The sequence below is a fragment of the Cyrtonyx montezumae genome, unplaced genomic scaffold (genome assembly GCF_038088225.1).
Source record: "Cyrtonyx montezumae isolate F1298 unplaced genomic scaffold, pur_monq_1.0 scaffold_1, whole genome shotgun sequence".
NCBI lineage: Eukaryota > Metazoa > Chordata > Aves > Galliformes > Odontophoridae > Cyrtonyx > Cyrtonyx montezumae.
Genome location: NW_027071825.1, coordinates 20,573,454 through 20,579,453, shown reverse-complemented (window position 1 = coordinate 20,579,453; position 6,000 = coordinate 20,573,454).

Below are 6,000 nucleotides of genomic sequence, written 5' to 3'. Positions count from 1 at the left end.
CAACCATAATTGAAATGCATTTGCCAAACTTTCTTCAAGCAAAATCTCATGGTTGTTATTGCTTCTGAAACTGGTAGATGTTCTTCCTTTAAAACTCGTTCTACCTAGCCTCCTTGGTTTTGTTCTTTCTAAGCTCTTTTTGTAACTGGGGGACCTGTATTCTAAGATTCACTGCTTTGCAGATGATGTGCAGGTATGTCTTTCAACTTCACAGCTGTTTCCCTTCAGACAAACTAAAGCATTACCTTTTTCTGTTTGGATTTTAGTTTATGTCAGGTGGCTAAAATAAAGCCCTTAGTATTTTCATCATACTGTTCTTCTCTCCATTTCTCAATCACAGTGAAAAAATTAACTTTCAACCTGTCATTTACCATTACACAGCAACCATTGTCTCAGCGTTCTGATGCTAGCACCTCTGTGATGGACAAATTTTGCACGTCTTTTTGTAACTAATTAAAATTTCTTTGTTCACTCACACAACTGAAACTTGCAGTTAAATCCCTTGGTTATGTCCATATTAATTTAAATTCTGCCTTGCTTATATCTGTCTGAGGTGCTGCTAAAAATGTTTTACATTCTCATGATTCTGATCACGTTGCTCAGTTCCTTAGACTCATCTGATTTCCTGTTTTACCCCTATATTACATACCAACTACTTCCACCATTTTCAAGTTCCTTCACTGTTTAACCTCCTGTTTGGTTGGATAGTTCTCAGCATCATCTTAGATTGTTATCCAGAGTCATATTTTAGGGATCTCTGGTGCTATGCTACATGATAGCCTTCAAAGGGGGTGGGTGGAATAAGGAGAGAAAGGATGGAATATCAGTGAGGTACACACCACTGGTATTTAGTTATGAGAAGAGATCATTAGGGCACCAGGTGGTGAAAATACATTTAATTTAAGAAATTGAAGGAAACCAGCAAGTATTTTGCATTTGTTAGCGTGTAGATTGTGATGCTGAAGGAGCAACCAGACATCTGACTGCTAGCAATCTGCCACCTGAATCTTGTAAAGTGCCAGGGGAAAAAAGTGACAGATCACCATCATAGAAATATGCCTAAGCCTTTTGCCAAGGAGGAAGTTTTGCTGCTGGGTATTTTTGAATGATTCAGCATATCCTCTGGTTTGTGGGAGCTATGTTTTGTTTTATTCCTGTGTTATCTGTCTTGAATAAAACCTTTTTTTCTTATTGGACAAAGAAAATCACTTTTATGTCCTAGAACAGTAAGTAACCTACAGAACTGAGTATTTTCTATATACATTGGTTGGGAGTATGAGTATGTGAAAGAAGCAGTGGTGAGGAGACTTTTGTGGTTAAATACCCCTTATAAAATGAAATTGGTAAAACTTACCAAGTTACCCAGAGGTACTGGCTTTTATTTAAGCCTATTTACTGGATAGGATTTAGGAATAGTTTAAGGCACTTCATGAAAACTGCATTTATCAACAGTGTCTTGGTGGAAGATATATAGGAGCTGTCTAAGAATCTAAATTAATCCTCTTGGTCTACTTTGCAACTTGGACTGTGTATTCCTCACTGTATTTCTAAACAGAATGATTTTGCAGAAAAGGATATCTTGCTTTTTTCTTTTGAAATATTAATATTCATATTTGCTGAAAACAAAACCAGACATTATAATCTTGCAAATGACATTGCTGCCAAAATATCTGTGCACCGCATGCTAGAGTGGTTTCAACTCGCTGTTTGTATTCTGGCTGGAATCAGTATGATAAATCCATGACAACTGGGGGAGCATGGCCACCTTTCTTCTGGAAGACAATAATCAACCTTTATTCTTTCAATTCTTACATGTGCATATGTGCCAATAAAAATTCCACCCCAACAACAAAATAATCACACCAAATTCTGGATCTAAGCAACTAATTTATAAATCAGAATGGATCACTTTTTAGCAGAGGTTCGTTACCTTGCTGATATTCAGAAAAACAGAAGGAAGGCAGTAAGGTTGATCAGCCATAAGAACTTCTCAGTAAGCCTTCCCTGAAAGTGGATTTCTCTTCTACCATTGCAACTGTCATATTTACCTCTGAAAAACCAGATATTTAAAAAAATCGTACAAATTAGTAAAGCAGCTCTTCTAACACAACTTTCAGAAACTCAAAAGTGTGGCTACTCTCCACACAGAAATAGAATAGGGCCAGAAAATACAGAAACAAGTATCTGAATTATATTGAAGCAGCAGAAAGTGGAGAGTTGTCACTTGCAGGATGCAGCGGTGGAATACTGAGAACTCCCTCTCTGTTTGTACCATGCTTTCACAAACAGATTTGTTTGATTTGTGCCCATAAATTCCAGATAAAAGATTAATTAGCCTCTCAGAAAAACAAAGCAAAGAGCAAAAATGTAGTTGAACATTACTCAAAGAAGTTATTAGAGGCAAACAGGAAAATGGAAAAACCAGTGCTTTTTAGTGATGCATTTGACAATTCTGATCCTGACAGATTTATTTTTCTCAAGCACTTAATTCACTTCCTGCTTGGTTTTGAAATTTAATAATCTAAGCACATCTAAAAATTTAATGACAGATTTTTTGTAGTCTCAAATTTAAATTCAGAAAAGCAATGACAACCGTTGAAATGCAAAAGTAATACATTCAAATTCAATACCTGAAACTAAGTAAATGTAGTGCCTAATATGCAGATTGTACCAGAATTCTTTCTGATACTGTTTTGATTGTAGTGACACGAAGTTTTAAAAAATAGTTGTTAAGGAAGTAGCATTGTTAAGGAATCAACCAAACACAACTGGGGGTGATTTTGTGTCAAGGACAATACAAATGCTCAGCATTAGACAGATTTTAGTAAACTGTTAAATCATATCTCTCTTATTAATGACTAAAAAATGGCAGTTCCTGCCTTCCAACAGCCCTACATGCATGTTCAAGCTCCAGCTAACATATTCCATCATTTTTGTGCCCTTAGGCTCCATCCTTACTCAAATCTCTCCTTCATTGTGATATCTACAATACATCTGCCAGTTAGTAGTCTGATACAGTGATATTAGTCCGATACCATGTACTATCCTGTGGATCAATAATCTGTCTGTCCTTTTACTTCCAATTATTCATCTCCCTTTCAGTATTTTTTTAATTTACAGTGAGGATCGTTTCTGTTTTGTGTAGTTCCTTGCACAGTGGTCCACAAGTACTCCCAGTTGCCATGGCAACATAATAGCCATCAAAGAACATTGCAGTCTAAAACACATGTCTTAAAAAGCATGTAACAACTTAATGGAGGTTTTCTTGCTTGGAGAGCACTCTTTTGTCTTTTGCTTCTGTTAGCCATCAACCCACGTGCATGATAATCACAAATTCAGTCTTGGATTTCCAATGGGATGGTGCAGGTCGATCTGATTGGGTCAGTGAAGAGGGAATTCATGAAAAATAAGGAAAGCAAGAGTTCCTTGGACACATCCATCATGGCACTGAGTCTGAAGTGGACAAAGTAGCTGTTCAGTGACATGTAACAGGATGTTAAAAGGAATACCAAGTTCCTCAATTCTGGTGCTAAATAAAAGGAGAAAAGAGGAACTTGTATGGAATGAGGCAGTGCCACAGTGGAGCAGGAAGGAAGTGAGAAAAGTAGGAAACTCATCTGTGTAGCAACAAAAGCATATTGTTTGATTTTCTTTGATCATGCACAGGAGGTGTTCCCCTCTATCCCTCACCCCAGCAAACTGTTTATTTATCACTTGGCTGTGGCTCACTTGTGGAGTCATCTAAGCTGCCTGCGCATGAGTTTCGTGTCACTGCCTGTCTTCACAATTTCTACTCATATTCAGCTGATCTACTAAAAATAGGTGCTACAGGGGAAGTACTTCATAGAGAAGCCTTAAAAATGAATATAATGAGGAAGATGCAGAGGTAAATAGGGTCTATATTAATACTGCAACTCTAAAAACAAAGTTAATGTGGTTCCATAGTATAAGACAGTTCCAGTAATATAAGACATTACAACTTCATAAAATCAATCTGCTTCTATATAAGTTTAGTTTAATTCTGAATAAAGTATTTTTGTTTTTACTACAGTGTTCATAACAGTGTATGGATAAATGATGGCCAGTGACAGTACGCTGCACCAACTGCTATCTAGATGATGTGCGACTTATAATTTAAAACTATTTGATGCATGTGAAAATTGTTGAAATATTTTGATCATTTTCATAAGTGACTTCAATTTCAATTTAATTGCAGATGTCCAAATAAAACCATATGTTGAGATGCCTTTCTTTGCAGTAAAAGTGCAATATTTTAAATAAGCATAAATCCTAAATAGTTTCCTAACACAATATTTCTATGCTTGAGAATCCAGCGTGGATCATATGCTATAGCTAGTATGGAATAATATCCTGTAGAAAATCCCTCAGCAGTTAAAGTCTGTGAGTAAAGCTCCTAAAATTTAGTTTGAGCTTTTTAACATTTGGAATGCAAAGTAAGTAGAGGAATCAAAGATGAAGTGAAATTTAGTCCTGCTCAGACTCTGTAAGAAGACATGACTGTATACTACCCATAAATCCTCACAATGTGAAAAACTGAAATGTCAGGTATAAATACACTTCACAGAGACCTTAATGCAAGATTCAATTGCCATGTTCTGTGTATGGCTGTGTACCGTGGTGGAAATCTACAGGCTATTTTATCTGTTGGGTGGATAAAGAGAAATAATGTAAACAAGATATTTAATATTTTTTACAAGCCTTGCTGGTACTGTTATAATTTTCTTCACATTCCTTAACATTTCTACATGCTTGAAAAAAATAAAAAAATACTCTTTGATTTAACAATGACATATTAGAAACTGAAGCATGTGAAACACGGTGGTGTTTTGCAAAAATAATTCTCCTGAAAGTTACTCTTTGCCTGTGCTGTCGCTGGTGCTAGGAAATTATACTTTCTTCTTTGTGTATGCAAATTCTGTGAGGCTTTATTTTTTTTCTGCTGTGCAGTTTGTGCTCATTTTCATATATCTGTCATCGGAGCATTAAAAAATCATAAAAAAGCTTGGTGCTATAAAAGTCCTGACAGCATATTTTCAGCTTGCTTTTATTTTTTTTTTTCCCTTGTTTAATTCGCAATCGATGTTTGGAAACATCAAAGTTTCCAAGAAGAAGAAGGTTCATTTTTGTATTTAGATCTTTTATTTAGCATACCAGCAACTATGTGATGGCAGCCTCCCTGCCCCCAAACCCCAGAGCTATGCACGTCCCTTCGGGTTTGCCAAGAAGGCTGAGGCTCATTGTCCCATGGTGTAATGATCACCTAGAGGTGGAGTTCCTTATGAGAAGTAATGTGGATGAGGCCTGTTCCTGCCTCTCCTGCCATCCATGTGGATGGCCAACATAGTAATGTGTTTTCTGTGCTCACACAGTACTCCTGTTGGGCAAAGGTGCAGAAAGGAAATGTACCTGTAACTCCTGTGCTCATGTGTGCAGCGTTTGACTGTTAGCAGTGACAGAGCACAGAGAGGATCTCTCTGCCTGAGAAACGTAACTTAGTGCACTCCTGGGTATATTATTAGCCCTCACTTGTAACACCTGGACGAGATGTTTTCAGGATGCTATTCTCTAGCCTCATAAGTCTTTCTAATTTGATGTTATTTGATGTGAAATGTGTGTAAGTAATGTTAATTATGCAATAGGTTTTGAAGAATATGTTTTGATTGTACAGTGGAAATGTCAGTCCCATTAACAATCATTATTACCTGTCAGGAAGTAGAAGAAGCTTTGAGCGAATGTTAATTCTTTTCTCGTGTCTGTGCAGACGCATACCAATTTTCCACATACGTTTTGTTGATTTGTACCCCAACCACTAAAACAACCTTTCCACTCCAACATTTCTCTACTTGAACTGAGTCCAGGAAAGAGAGAACGGGGCTCTGATTTCAGCCCTTCCGTGAGTCAGATTGGAGCGAATGTTCTTGAAACAAAGGTTTCAATTTTTGGAAAGCAGTTCATCTGCTGAAGTGTTTCCAAACCTTG